General features: G+C 42.8%; 1 protein-coding gene across 1 annotated transcript in view; it reads right to left on the minus strand.

Moving 5' to 3' along the window:
• Nucleotides 1-8807: 8807 nt before the first annotated feature.
• Nucleotides 8808-16534, minus strand: part of LOC141271819 (uncharacterized) — a 64608-nt gene continuing 56881 nt past the window's right edge. The window contains exon 9 of the mRNA XM_073681991.1: nucleotides 8808-9119. The gene's annotated coding sequence lies outside the window, so the exon portion shown is untranslated. The remainder of the gene's footprint in view (nucleotides 9120-16534) is intronic.

Below are 16534 nucleotides of genomic sequence, written 5' to 3' on the forward strand. Positions count from 1 at the left end.
CGGTATCCACACACCACCCAAGCACCCCAACGTGCGTTTCGCATAGCATCATTTATCCGGCGGAGACAGATGGCGCTGTCCAGATGTGGGTAAGATTTATTGATGATTTATTTATTTAATGGCAGGGAGATGTAACATTATTGGAACAGTTCTTTCAAAAACTTAATGACAACCAGTACAATATTCGGCTTACTACCACATGGAGCTCTGAGGAAATTGACTTTCTTAATCTGAAAATCAAAAAGGAAGAAGGTGGTAAAATATCTACTGATATTTTCAGAAAAAGCACAGCAGTTAATGTGCTTCTAAGTGCTAAGTCATCTCACCCACCTCAGGTGATTAGATCTGTGCCGACCGGACAGTTCCTCAGAGCTCGACGGATCTGTTCCACTGACCAATTATTTGAAAAACAGGCTGTAGAATTGAAAAAACGCTTTAACGCCCGTCACTACAGGTATGACATCATTCAAAAAGGTTACCAGAGAGCTAAAGAAACAACCAGGGATGAACTTTTAAAACCTAAAGATAAAAAACATGATTAGAAGGTGAGACTAATTACCCCTTATCATAGTCAATGGAGGGAGATGTATCAAATTATTGGCAGATTTTGGCCAATCCTTCGCTCTGACCCTGTTTTAAGACAAATAATTCCACTGAAACCATCTATAACACCAAAAAGGTCAAAAACCTTAATGGATATCTTGGTGAGAAGTCACTATATTCCCCCAAAACCTCCAAATATGTTAGCCGGTAATACAATACTTTTGGCTCATCAAGAGAATGCCAAGAGTGTGCAAAGCAGTCATCAAAGCAAAAGGTGGCTACTTTGAAGAACCTAGAATATAAGACATATTTTCAGTTGTTTCACACTTTTTTGTTATGTATATAATTCCACATGTGTTAATTCATAGTTTTGATGCCTTCAGTGTGAATGTACAATTTTCATAGTCATGAAAATACAGGAAAATCTTTAAATGAGAAGGTGTGTCCAAACTTTTGGTCTGTACTGTACATCTCGTGAATTTCGGGTAAGGATACTTGAACATATTAAAGATATAAGAAATGCAGCTAAATACAGTGGTGGCCAAAAGTATTGGCACCCCTGCAATTCTCAGATAATACTCAGTTTCTTCCTGAAAATGATTGCAATCACAAATTCTTTGGTATTATTATCTTCATTTAATTTGTCTTCAATGAAAAAACACAAAATGAATTGTCCTAAAGCCAAATTGGATATAATTCCACACCAAACCTAGAAAAGGGGGTGGACAAAAGTATTGGCACTGTTTGAAAAATCATGTGATGCTTCTCTAATTCGTGTAATTAACAGCACCTGTAACTTACCTGGCACCTAACAGGTGTTGGCAATAACTAAATCACACTTGCAGCCAGTTAACATGGATTAAAGTTGACTCAACATCTGTCCTGTGTCCTTGTGTGTACCACATTGAGCATGGAGAAAAGAAAGAAGACAAAAGAACTGTCTGAGGACTTGAGAAACCAAATTGTGAGGAAGCATGAGCAATCTCAAGGCTACAAGTCCATCTCCAAAGACCTGAATGTTCCTGTGTCTTCCGTGCGCAGTGTCATCAAGAAGTTTAAAGCCCATGGCACTGTGGCTAACCTCCCTAGATGTGGACGGAAAAGAAAAATTGACGAGAGATTTCAACGCAAGATTGTGCGGATGGTGGATAAAGAACCTCGACTAACATCCAAACAAGTTCAAGCTGCCCTGCAGTCCGAGGGTACAACAGTGTCAACCCGTACTATCCGTCGGCGTCTGAATGAAAAGGGACTGTATGGTAGGATACCCAGGAAGACCCCACTTCTTACCCCGAGACATAAAAAAGCCAGGCTGGAGTTTGCCAAAACTTACCTGAGAAAGCCTAAAACGTTTTGGAAGAATGTTCTCTGGTCAGATGAGACAAAAGTAGAGCTTTTTGGGAAAAAAGTGTACAGGAAAAAAAAAGAGGCATTCAAAGAAAAGAACACGGTCCCTACAGTCAAGCATGTTGGAGGTTCCCTAATGTTTTGGGGTTGCTTTGCTGCCTCTGGCATTGGACTGCTTGACCGTGTGCATGGCATTATGAAGTCTGAAGACTATCAACAAATTTTGCAGCATAATGTAGGGCCCAGTGTGAGAAAGCTGGGTCTCCCTCAGAGGTCTTGGGTCTTCCAGCAGGACAATGACCCAAAACACACTTCCAAAAGCACTATAAAATAGTTTGAGAGAAAGCACTGGAGACTTCTAAGGTGGCCAGCAATGAGTCCAGACCTGAATCCCATAGAACACCTGTGGAGAGATCTCAAAATGGCAGTTTGGAGAAGGCACCCTTCAAATATCAGGGACCTGGAGCAGTTTGCCAAAGAAGAATGGTCTACAATTCCAGCAGAGCATTGTAAGAAACTCATTGATGGTTACCGGAAGCGGTTGTTCGCAGTTATTTTGGCTAAAGGTTGTGCAACCAAGTATTAGGCTGAGGGTGCCAATACTTTTGTCTGGCATATTTTTTGGAGTTTTGTGTGACATGATCAATGATTTGATTTTTGCTTCATTCTCTTTTGTGTTTTTTCCTTGCAAGCAAATTAAATGAAGATAATAATACCAAAGTGTAGCGTCGGCGTCCATGCCTCCTGCTTGGCAGGGACGCCGTTCCCCTCACCTCTCTGCTCCGTGCCCGGCGACTTCCTCCCGCTCTGCTGGCAGTGCGTGCTGCTTCCCGGCCTCTGTGCTTAGGGCGCGCGCGCGCTCCCCCTCTCTTGAAGGGGCCGCGCGCGCCGTCCTAAGGAGTCCCCGGCCAATGGCCGGAGGACCTCACCATATATAAGGCACCTCCTCCAAAATGGAGGTGCCCGAGCAATGTTGCTGCAAAGCCTTTCAACTCTGCTTCAGCCCTCAGGTCCCGTTACCAGTTACCTGCCAGTCACCTGCCAGATTCCTGCTTGATACCTGCCTGATACTTATCTATCTACTTTCATTCCTGCGGTCCAACAGTCTGCCTACCAGCCCTGCCAGTCTGTCTATGGATCTGTCTGCCCGCTCACCTGGGAGCGCTCACCTGCTACCTGCCTGCTAGCCTACCTGGAGGCTCTGCCGTCACGTGCCGTGACCACCTGCCTGTCCAGAGACTCTTGCCTGCTCACCTGGGAGCGTTCACCTGCTACCTGTCTGCTAGCCTACCTGGAGGCTCCGCCGTCACCACCTACCTGTCCAGAGACTCTTGCCCGCTCACCTGGGAGCGCTCACCTGCTACCTGTCTGCTAGCCTACCTGGAGGCTCCGCCGTCACGTGCCGTGACCACCTGCCTGTCCAGAGACTCTTGCCTGCTCACCTGGGAGCACTCACCTGCTACCTGTCTGCTAGCCTACCTGGAGGCTCTGCCGTCACGTGCCGTGACCACCTGCCTGTCCAGAGACTCTTGCCCGCTCACCTGGGAGCGCTCATCTGCTACCTGCCTGCTAGCCTACCTGGAGGCTCTGCCGTCACGTGTCGTGACCACCTGCCTGTCTAGAAACTCATACCCTGCTGTCACTTGCCGTGACCACCCGCCTGTCAAGAGACTGTCCCCGTCACTTGCCGTGACCTCCTGCCCTTCTACCCAGAGACTGTCCCTGTCACTTGCCGTGACTACCTGCCCGCCTTCCCTGGGAGCCACCCTCTTCCTTACAAGGACTGCCCCCTTTGTATAGTAGCTCAGAGGTTCCACCTCCCAGACCCTTTACACAAAGAATTTGTGATTGCAATCATTTTCAGGAAGAAACTGAGTATTATCTGACAGAATTGCAGGGGTGCCAATACTTTTGGCCACCACTGTATGTGAAACCAGAAGAAATAGCTACTCTTAAAAATATCCCTAAGCACTTTAAAGAATGTCATAACTGTAATTGGAGACTGTTGCGCTTTAGAGAAATAGATAAGGTGAATCTTGGAGCTAGAGGAGGAAATTTGAAAATAATGCTTGAACAAAAGGAAATTAAATGGATTATAACCCTGGACACGATAAAACCAAAAGGCTTAAATGATATGATTAACTTTGCGCCATTTTTGGTATAAACAATTGTACTGTAATTAATGGAGTTGACAGTTCTTGCTGCATGGTGTGATATCTTGTGAGATTCTTGAGACTTTTTGAAATTCGAAGTCGTATGACGCTACATATCTCTTATCAAACAATATAATTTTTATTATTGGTCTATCATATATGGCTGTGCATTGGGGATATATGTTGGTTGCTCTATGATGTTTGTTGAAGATGGTTGATTATAGACATGATGCCATGTTCCTGTATCAATTATACTATGTATGCATAAGAGTTAAATATCTATACTATTTCTATCAGGATTGATCTGTTATCCATACTTATCTAGATTAGGTCCAAACCTGATTTTATTGATAATATATGATAAGTGCATGCCTATGTATTTGGTATATGTGTAAGTTTACATGGTTATTATGGCTGGTTATTAGCATATTTGGTAATATTTGCATTCACAATATAGTGTCTGTATCTTCAGATTGCAACTATAAGAATCTATCTAACTGTTGTAACTTTGGAAAAAAGCCACAAGAGGGAGACATAACTAAGGAAAATCAGCATTCAAGATCTAAGCAGCAATATGGGAATTTGTAATCCTTGATATAATTAGATGATCTGATTGTACGACTTGCTGTTATGCATGTTAATAAGATGTATGTTTTTAAATTTTAAATTTTGATCTTGTTATTGTACAATATAAAAGCTTGATATATGACGTTCCATAATACTATATACAGTACAGACCAAAAGTTTGGACACACCTTCTCATTTAAAGATTTTTCTGTATTTTGATGACTTTGAAAATTGTACATTCACACTGAAGGCATCAAAACTATGAATTAACACATGTGGAATTATATACTTAACAAAAAAGTGTGAAACAACTGAAAATATGTCTTATATTCTAGGTTCTTCAAAGTAGCCACCTTTTGCTTTGATGACTGCTTTGCACACTCTTGGCATTCTCTTGATGAGCTTCAAGAGGTAGTCACCGGAAATGATCTTCCAACAATCTTGAAGGAGTTCCCAGAGATGCTTAGCACTTGTTGGCCCTTTTGCCTTCACACTGCGGTCCAGCTCACCCCAAACCATCTCGATTGGGTTCAGGTCTGGTGAGTGTGGAGGTCAGGTCATCTGGCGTAGCACCCCATCACTCTCCTTCTTGGTCAAATAGCTCTTACACAGCCTGGAGGTGTGTTTGGGGTCATTGCCCTGTTGAAAAATAAATGATGGTCCAACTAAACGCAAACCGGATGGAATAGCATGCCGCTGCAAGATGCTGTGGCAGCCATGCTGGTTCAGTATGCCTTCAATTTTGAATAAATCCCCAACAGTGTCACCAGCAAAGCACCCCCACACCATCACACCTCCTCCTCCATGCTTCACGGTGGAAACCAGCCATGTAGAGTCCATCTGTTTACCTTTTCTGCGTCGCACAAAGACACGGTGGTTGGAACCAAAGATCTCAAATTTGGACTCATCAGACCAAAGCACAGATTTCCACTGGTCTAATGTCCATTCCTTGTGTTCTTTAGCCCAAACAAGTCTCTTCTGCTTGTTGCCTGTCCTTAGCAGTGGTTTCCTAGCAGCTATTTTACCATGAAGGCCTGCTGCACAAAGTCTCCTCTTAACAGTTGTTGTAGAGATTTGTCTGCTGTTAGAACTGTGTGTGGCATTGACCTGATCTCTAATCTGAGCTGCTGTTAACCTGCGATTTCTGAGGCTGGTGACTCGGATAAACTTATCCTCAGAAGCAGAGGTGACTCTGGGTCTTCCTTTCCTGGGGCGGTCCTCATGTAAGCCAGTTTCTTTGTAGCGCTTGATGGTTTTTGCAACTGCACTTGGGGACACTTTCAAAGTTTTCCCAATTTTTCGCACTGACTGACTTTCATTTCTTAAAGTAATGATGGCCACTCATTTTTCTTTACTTAGCTGCTTTTTTCTTGCCATAATACAAATTCCAACAGTCTATTCAGTAGGACTGTCAGCTGTGTATCCACCAGACTTCTGCACAACACAACTGATGGTCCCAACCCCATTTATAAGGCAAGAAATCCCACTTATTAAACCTGACAGGACACACCTGTGAAGTGAAAACCATTTCCGGTGACTACCTCTTGAAGCTCATCAAGAGAATGCCAAGAGTGTGCAAAGCAGTCATCAAAGCAAAAGGTGGCTACTTTGAAGAACCTAGAATATAAGACATATTTTCAGTTGTTTCACACTTTTTTGTTAAGTATATAATTCCACATGTGCTAATTCATAGTTTTGATGCCTTCAGTGTGAATGTACAATTTTCATAGTCATGAAAATACAGAAAAATCTTTAAATGAGAAGGTGTGTCCAAACTTTTGGTCTGTACTGTATATATCTGACTGTGTCTTTGATTATGTTATCATAATGTGCTGACATTATGTCTTTGTGTCTTTTATTATGCTATCATAATGTGCTGATATCATGCTGTAATTAAGATCATGCTAAAATCATGTTCCATAATGGCCTTTCTATGTGCGGTGTTAACTGGCATCTTTTGCCCAATACCAAAATGAAGTCCTAAGCTCTATGATGCGTACATGCCTGTGCTGCGGTGTCGCGCCTCCCCCCCAGTTCCGGCGTCCAATCGGCTGCCAGACAGCACGTGCATGCGCGGCCCGACTTCCGGGACGCCGGTCTCTGGTGGGTGACGCGTGACGGGCATCATGGCCGCGCCACTACATGCATCATGGCTAATATTGCACATGATTTTTAGAAAATAGCAAAAGGCAATGGTACTCACCAGCCAAGGTTTCAAGAAAAAATGCACACCATATGAGGTATTAGTTGATATTTTCGCCAAAATACGTAAGCTCGCAACCCATCGTCAAAGGTCCTCACAGTTTTGCGAGTCCCTACTCTAACATTAAAAACAGATAGCATAGCCAGAACCCCTTTTGTTAGAAGAAGGTAACACAGGTGCAGAATGCTTATGAACAATCGCCCTCACCCACTGTGTGAATTGCACCCTACTGCAAGTTTCATCTGTGTGCAGTTTTAGTGCTGGGCAATCGCCCCTCCAGTGAGAGTGGGTGAGGGCGATTGTTCATCAGCATTCTGCACCTGTGTTACCTACTTCTAACAAAAGGGGGCCGGCCGTGTCCTGGTGTGCATTTTTTCTTGAAACCTTGGCTGGTGAGTACCATTGCCTTTTGCTATTTTCTAAAAATTCTGTCTATTGTTCTGGCTATGCTGTCTGTTTTTAATGTTAGAGTAGGGACTCGCAAAACCGTGAGGACCCTTGACGATGGGTTGCGAGCTTACGTATTTTGGCCAAAATATCAACTAATACCTCATATGATATTTTTTGCACTTTTTTTATCTGCCAGGGCACGGCCAGGCCCAGTAATGGTGACCTTGTGAGTTGGGGCTTCACAACTCTGCGATGCACGGATAGGGTGCCGGGCATCCCGCCTAGTCGAATAGTAGGGGCGTGTAATAGGATGCTGGCTAGGCACGGTGCCGCGAGTGTGTGAATTGCACCCTACTGCAAGTTTCATCTGTGTGCAGTTTTAGTGCTGGGCAATCGCCCCTCCAGTGAGAGTGGGTGAGGGCGATTGTTCATCAGCATTCTGCACCTGTGTTACCTCCTTCTAACAAAAGGGCGCCGGCCGTGTCCTGGTGTGCATTTTTTCTTGAAACCTTGGCTGGTGAGTACCATTGCCTTTTGCTATTTTCTAAAAATTCTGTCTATTGTTCTGGCTATGCTGTCTGTTTCTAATATTTCACATGGTATGATGCTGGGAATCTGAAAGGTAATTACTTATGACTAATCAACACCTATCTATTTAAGCAAACTATATGTGATAGGGCATAAAAATTGGCCCAACCCCCTCAGATAGCTATAAATATTTAGACCATTCACTGCTTCAAGTACCCCCCGAGGAAGCAACATACGCGAAACGCGCGTTGGGGTGCTTCGGTGGTGTGTGGATACCGCCATGGCATCTGGTCTGTATCTTTACTTATTATACAACTAATTATGTGGAGGAATATATATGTGTTATCAATGGTGACACTAGGTAATATATATAATATAATATAACAACTGTATCTGATGCAATCATGTAATACATTTTTTGATGGTAATTTAGCCTATTAATTGATTTATGACTTGTATTGCATTGGGTTATTATACCCCTTTGGGAACTGTACAATTAAACCTGTTATTATATACCTGCATTGTGTGACTATATACCCCATTGGCCTGTACGATTAATTCTGCTTGAACTGTGCAGGGTGACTTAATATACTACCAGGTGCAGTGCGTTGTGTCACCTTACACAATGGACCACAAAGGATAGAACCTGATATAGACCTCCCTATATTCAATTGAATGCATTATTCTATGCAGTAAATATACTGTTGATATTGATAGATATTAGGTCACTTTATATAATGGACCACAAGGGATAGAATCTGACATAGACCCTTCTGTATTTAATTGAATGCATTAATTTATGTCATGCAATAAATATACTGCTGATATTGATATATACTGAATTGAATTATATAATTCTGCCAATTAAGACAACTGGTGGACCACACCACCCCCGTGGTTTTGTGGGAATTTTTTAGGGGCTGTTTTTTAATTTTAAATTGTTTTGCTATGTTGAATAAATTGTAATAAAATATTGTTATGAAATAACGGATGACTAATTTGTCTAAATTGTTTATTATACTGTAAGGAGGTATTGCATATACATCTTCCTCCTCGTCTTCTTCAGATCCGAAAGACTGTAGCTCTTCTTCTGAAGGTAGCTCCATTTTCCCACCTGGGCCTCTTTGTCCGGGGTCCTGGCTGAGACGTCTGGTGGGAAACTAGACCAGAGATTGAAGCCCGGACTTCTTCCCTAATCGTAGATCTCATGTCTCGGAGAATGGTCAGTTGCTCATCCCTGATGATCTTGGTAGTACAGCTCTCTCGCATAACTGCTTTCCCCATGCTTCGGGTAACCTGCTGTTGCATATGGGGCACCTTTTCATTTTTCCCCTAGCTTTCTTATTATCCTTTTTAATGACCATTGATGGGTTAGTGGTGCCCCTGTCCTATAAAACATAGAGGGACAGACATCTTCCTTACTTAATGAAACCAAAAAAAGTTGAACAACAAAAATAAACACTCCAACAATAAATTTAATTTCACAAATATAAAACAAACAATAAAAGCATATTTACTCAAGGGACAGAGTTGTACAGAATACATAGTGAAACCAATTCCATTTAAATTAATATGAATTATAACCCTGATTTATATACTCTTCATCCATATATACTGAGAGGAAAAATCAGTATCAAATATGCACCAAAATCACAAATACATCACACTAGTTCCCTCTAGTGGTTAAAAGATGTAATAACATTATTGTGCAAGGTTGCAGTTTTAGTCCACAAGGCATATAAAGTGCTACGACTGTGCAGACATGTATTCCTACTAGACAGAGCATATAGCAGTTCTATTTATCATTCATTTGTGCAAAGTTGCAATCTAAGCTCATAGAATATATAAAGTGACGTTTATTGTGCAGAAATACACTCCTACTAAATAGAGCTTATATAAAGTGGTATTCAATATTTGTGCAAAATTATGTAGGTTTATAAAGCATAAAAAACGCTATTTATTGTGCAGGAGATTATTCCTACTGAACAAGGAACACCTAAATGCTATCCATAAGATTGCCGCCTCCCATATGACCTTTATAAACCTATATAATTTTGCACAAATATTGAATAGCACTTTATATACGCTCTATTTATTGTGCAGAAATACACTCCTACTAAACAGCACTTTATATATTCTATGGACTTAGATTGCAACTTTGCACAAATGAATGATAAATAGAACTGTTATATGCTCCGTTTAGTAGGAATGCATGTCTGCATGGTATGTAGCACTTTATATGCCTTGTGGACTAAAATTGTAATTTTGCACAATAATGATATGTTATTACATCTTTTAACCACTAGAGGGAACTAGTGTGATGCATTTGTGATTTTGGTGCAGATTTGATACAGATTTTTCCTTTCGGTATATATGGATGAAGAGTAGTGATGAGTGAGCACTAAAATGCTTGGGTCGAGCAAATTGGAATACTCGGGTGCTCGGTCCAAGTAACGCCCAATGTAAGTCTATGGGGAAACTCGAGCATTTTTCGGGCAGCTCCCCCCGGCGGTCTGCAGAGGGCCTGAAAATTGCACAAATCGATAGGAACAGTGCTCAAATGACAAGGGAACAGCATGGGGAAGACCCCTGGAAGCATTTCTGACTCCCAGGTCACTGCTTTTAACAACGTTGTCAGAGGTATTACGCCACAATAAAACATACAAAAACTAAGCCAAAATGGATTTTCCTGGGAAATATGTTAAAGAACATCCTTTCCAGGGTAATGACTTGTATATAAGGAAACTAAATAACCAAAAACAAAAATGCTCCTCCACACCTTGGGTTATGTTCACACGTAGCATTTTTGCACTTTTGCATTGCTTTCAACCAAGACAAATACATTCACCGGGAAATGTTATTTTAACATTTTACCACCTTATCTGGCCATGTGGTGTATGAGATATCAACAGACACATGCACACAGTGCTGAAAAGACATGGGAACAGCATGGGGAAGACCTTTGGAAGCATCTCTGACTCCCAGGTCACTGCCTAAAAGTGTGCCCATCATAAATGATCCTTGGCACATGCGAAGATGCCTCCCGCCGTGCACCTGTCGTTGCAGACTTGCATCAATCACCGTCCACATCCTTGTCCCAGCGCAGCGTTCAGTTGTCCCTACTCCATTCCTTGGAATGCAAGCACAAGTATGCAGCCAGCCACCCACCAAACCACAGGCTGCAATACTATACTGCCAAATTTTTGACAGCTGCTTGCACTTGAAATGTGGCCTTTTAGGCTCATGGAGGCGGAAGCTGTCCACAACGTCATGGCGGCGGCCAGGTGTCCATACTCGGTCCCCAGCCGCCACTATGTCTCCTGGTGTCGTCTCTGACTTCCACAAGCACGGGTCCCACAACATTACCCGTGCCCTCCCCAGTGCACTTACTGAGAAGGACCGCCTAACCACAAACACGTGGTCAAGTGAATGTGGCCAGGGACGATACGGAGCCAGTCCACAGCTTTTTTTTCTGAGAGTTGTATGTCACCACAGCCATATTCTTTAGCTTGGTGAAAGGACTTGGTAAACCGTATCTACTCCAGCTGTCATTTCTCCCAGGAAGTCCTCTAAAGCTGCTTGCACTTGGAATGTGGCTTTTTAGGCTCGTGGAGGCGGAAGCTGTCCACAGCCTCATGGCAGCCGGGTGTCCATACTCGGTCCCCATCCGCCACTATGTCTTCCGGTCGCGTCTCCACCTTCCACAAGCATGGGTCCCACAACAATACCCATGCCCTCCCCAGTGCACTTACTGGGAAGGACCGCCTAACCACAAACACATGGACAAGTGAATGTGGCCAGGGACGGTACGGAGCCAGTCCACAGCTTGTCGGTGAGTTGTATTTCACCAAAGCCATATTTTTTAGCTCGGTGAAAGGACTGACTTTTGGGAAACCGTATCTACTCCGGCTGTCATTTCTCCGTCACCAGGTTCCGCCCATTGTCACATACGACCATGCCTGGCTGTATGTTCAGCGGTGAGAGCCACAGATCAGGCTGCTGTATTACAGCTTTCAACAACTCTGCAGCGGTGGGAGGTTTGTCACCTAAGCATTAAGCGTGTTCTCTTCAGCACATCCTGTTGCCGCTTGGTCAAGGCAGTGCTGCAGTGCTTTCAGCTTGTGACTGATGTGGTCTTTCGGAGATGGAGGCCGAACTTGAGGAGGGGTGCAGGAGCTGAATGAACATTGTGATTACATTGAGATTACATTGACGACTCTGTTTTTTATACTAAAGAAAGATCCTACTGTGTTTTTTTTTACGTTATTTTTTAAGACAAATGCATTCACCATGAAATGTCATTTTAACATTTTACAACCTTATCTGGCCATGTGGTGTGTGACACATCATCAGACACATCCTGTTTAATTTATGATGGAGGGACTCTGAAAGTCACAAAACCTATTTTTATAGGGCCATCAGGCGACCCTTACTATTCTTAAAGGGCCAGCAGTCGGCCCTCGCTATTGTTAGAGAGCCATCAGCCAGCTATGCTTTGTTGTTCCCATTATTAACGAGTGGGTCTCCTATACTGTCACTGTGTATGCAGTGACTGCAAGGGCTGCCAAAAATTTGGATGTAGAGGTCAGAGAGCCTCCTAAAAACAATGTTCCCATTATTAGGAAGTAGGTCTCCCATAGTGTTTGCCTATGCAGTGAAGCAACGGCTGCCAAAAATTTGGAGGCACTCCAATGCCCCTTGCAAGAGACGTAGAGGTCAGAGAGCCTCCTAAAAACAATGTTCCCATTATTAGGAAGTGTGTCTCCCATAGTGTTTGCCTATGCATTGAAGCAACGGCTGCCAAAAATTTGGAGGCACTCCAATGCCCCTTGCTGGAGACGTAGAGGTCAGAGAGCCTCCTAAAAACAATGTTCCCATTATTAGGAAGTGTTAGAACCCTCCTGTTTGTTTTTTTTTCCTTCCTGTGTTTTGCGGTCATGTGACCATTTGCCTTTATATTCCAGCTCCGCTCTTTTGGCTGTGCTGGACTTCAGTTTTTGACTGCTTCTCTAGCCAGGTGCTTCTGTGCCTATCTCTGTCAGTTCGCTTGGTCCTTCTGGGACCTTTGGTACCTTTATGTCAGTTTGTATTTTTGTGTTATGCAACAACTTCTCTTTTTAGGAGGTGTCCCATTTTTTGTCCCAGACTCCCAGTCCTTGGTTCTTTTGGGGACCCCTTCCCTTATGCTATAGGTCTCTGTTCAGACTGGCCGAGGACTAGGGCGGGTCTGTTCACTAGGAACAGGCAGCCCGCTACATCGTAGGGATTCAGCTTAGTCTTACTGTAGGGACAGCCTTCCCCTATCTTTCCTTAGTTCATGTTGCAGATCATACAGTTATATGAAAAAGTTTGGGCACCCCTATTAATCTTAAGCTTAATGTTTTATAAAAATTGGTGTTTTTACAACAGCTATTTCAGTTTGATATATGTAATAACTGTTGGACACAGTAATGTTTCTGCCTTGAAATGAGGTTTATTGTACTAACAGAAAATGTGCAATCTGCATTCAAACAAAATTTGACAGGTGCATAAGAATGGGCACCTCACCAGAAAAGTGACATTAATATTTAGTAGATCCTCCTTTTGCAAAATTAACAGCCTCTAGTCGCTTACTGTAGCTTTTAATGAGTTCCTGTATCCTGGATGAAGGTATTTTTGACCATTCCTCTTTACAAAACAATTCCAGTTCAGTTAAGTTTGATGGTCGCCGAGCATGGACAGCCCTCTTCAAATGATCCCACAGATGTTCAATGATATTCAGGTCTGGGGACTGGGATGCCCATTCCAGAACATTGTAATTGTTCCTCTGCATGAATGCCTGAGTAGATTTGGAGCGGTGTTTTGGATCATTGTCTTGCTGAAAGATCCATCCCCTGCGTAACTTCAACTTTATCACTGATTCTTGAACATTATTGTCAAGAATCTGCTGATACTGAGTGGAATCCATGCGTCCCTCAACTTTAACAAGATTCCCAGTGCCGGCATTGGCCATACAGCCCCAAAGCATGATGGAACCTCCACGAAATTTTACTGTGGGTAGCAAGTGTTTTTCTTGGAATGCTGTGTTTTTTTGCCGCCATGCATAACGCCTTTTTGTATGACGAAACAACTCAATCTTGGTTTCATCAGTCCACAGGACCTTCTTCCAAAAAGAAATTGGCTTCTCCAAATGTGCTTTTGCATACCTCAGCCGACTCTGTTTGTGGCGTGCTTGCAGAAACGGCTTCTTTCGCATCACTCTCCCATACAGCTTCTCCTTGTGCAAAGTGCGTTGTATAGTTGACCGATGCACAGTGACACCATCTGCAGCAAGTTGATGCTGCAGCTCTCTGGAGGTGGTCTGAGGATTGTTCTTGACTGATCTCAACATTCTTCTTCTCTGCCTTTCTGATGTTTTTCTTGGCCTGCCACTTCTGGCCTTAACAAGAACTGTCCCTGTGTTCTTCCATTTTCTTACTATGTTCCTCACAGTGGAAACTGACAGGTTAAATCTCTGAGACAGCTTTTTGTATCCTTCCCCTGAAAAACTATGTTGAATAATCTTTGTTTTCAGATCATTTGACAGTTGTTTTGAGGAGCCCATGATGCCACTCTTCAGAGGATATTCAAACAGGAGAACAACTTGCAAGTGGCCACTTTAAGTAGCTTTTCTCATGATTGCATACACCTGGCTATGAAGTTCAAAGCTCAATGAGGTTACAAAACCAAAAAAAGTGCTTTAGTAAGTCAGTAAAAAGTAGGTAGGAGTATTTAAAACAAGAAAATGATAAGGGTGCCCATACTTATGCACCTGTCAAATTTTGTTTGAATGCAGATTGCACATTTTCTGTTAGTACAATAAACCTCATTTCAAGGCAGAAACATTACTGTGTCAAACAGTTATTACATATATCAAACTGAAATAGCTGTTGTAAAAACACCAATTTTAAGAAAACATTAAGCTTAAGATTAATAGGGGTGCCCAAACTTTTTCATATAACTGTAACAGTAAGTCCAGCCCAAAAAACTAAAAGGAAAGAAATCCGGGGATCAGTATGGTTTCCGTCCAAGATTTGGCTCAACACTTGCAGGGATTGTCTCTGGAGGTGACCGAGCTCCACCAACACGTGAGTAGCTGTCCTGGAGCGCATTTTGTGGAACCTAAGGTAGGACTGCCTGATGTTTTTTATGGTAAACAGAAAGATTTTTTTTCTTTTAAAAATGCTTGTTTGTTATATTTTCATTTGAGACCAAGGTCCTCTGGGAATGAATCATAGCGCGTTGGTTTTATTATGTCACTTTTGCACAAGGAACCACAGGGGTGGGCCTTTTCTCTCCAACCTAATGATCCGTGTTTGAGGTCAGTAGAAGAGTTTTTTTCTGCTATGGGGCTATTATATGACGATCCTGATTGAATCTCATCTGCTGAGACAGAACTCAGGCGTTTGAATCAGGGGTCAGGTGATGTTGAAAATTATTGCACACACTTCAGAAGGTGGTCCTCAGAAGTTAAATGGAATGATCCGGCGCTAAAATGTTTATTTCTTGCTGGTCTGAGTGAAAGGGTTAAGGATCTGCTAATTGCATTCCCTGCACCTGAGACTCTGCAGGATGCCATGCAATTAGCTGTATGTGTGGACAGGAGACTGAGGTCCAGGGTGAATGATGTAAAAATTCCTGTAACGTCAGGTCCTAGTCCCCAGAGGGTCTGCTCTGACGGCGGAGAACCGATGGAGGTTGGGGCGAGGTCGCTCCCCTCTCAGGAAAGAGACTGGAGGATTGTGTCTTTATTGTGGTAAAGCTGACCATTTGATTAAGAACTGTGAGCTTCGTTTAAGTAAAGAAAAAAAAAAGGTCAGTTACACCCGTATAGCTTGTTTGCGCTCTGCAGGAGTGTTTCTTTCAGTGAGTACTACTCTGCAGGAAGATTTGATTGAATTTCAGGTATTTGTGGATTGTGGTTCAACACTTAATGTGATTGATAAAGGGTTTTTGGAAAACCTTAAATTGGAATCCAAACCTTTGTCATCACCTATTTCTGTGATTGCAATTGATAACACTCCTTTGAAATGTATTATTCACAAGGTTGCTGCATTTCCCCTCACTATCAATGGAGTTCACCAAGAAATTTTGGACTTGGTTGTATTAGATAATTTACCCTCTCCGGTCGTTTTAGGTTTGCCTTGGTTAAAATTGCACAATCCTTTACTGGACTGGTCTACTAATGTGATTAAGTCTTGGAGTCCGAAGTGCTATGATAAATGTTGTAATGGTCGCATTGCGGCTGTGGAAAAATGGGAATTACCTGTACCTATTCAGGATTTTTGGAGGGTTTTTTCAGAGGAGGAGTCGCAAGTTTTACCTCCTCATAGGGACTATGATTGCGCCATTGAGTTTATTCCTGGAGCTACTCTTCCCAAGAGTCGCTTGTTTAATCTGACTATCCCTGAAAGAAAGGCCTTGGAGGAGTACATACAGACTAGCCTGGCTGCTGGTCACATTAGACCTTCTAAGTCGCCTGTGGCCGTTGGATTTTTCTTTGTTAAAAAAAAGGACGGGGGTTTACGTCCATGTCTGGATTTTCGTGAAATTAATAAGATTACCGTACGCAATTCCTACCCATTGCCGTTAATTCCTGACTTGTTTAACCAGTTGGTGGGGGTCAAGTGGTTCTCTAAAATTGATCTCCGGGGGGCATACAATTTGTTACGAGAGAAGGAGGGTGATGAATGGAAAACTGCTTTTAACACTCCGATAGGTCATTTTGAGAATCTGGTGATGCCTTTTGGTCTTACCAATGCACCTGCATTTTTTCAGAACCTTA

This window comes from Phyllobates terribilis, unplaced genomic scaffold (genome assembly GCF_046119375.1).
Source record: "Phyllobates terribilis strain yellow unplaced genomic scaffold, ASM4611937v1 Scaffold_5__5_contigs__length_657084704, whole genome shotgun sequence".
Lineage (NCBI taxonomy): Eukaryota > Metazoa > Chordata > Amphibia > Anura > Dendrobatidae > Phyllobates > Phyllobates terribilis.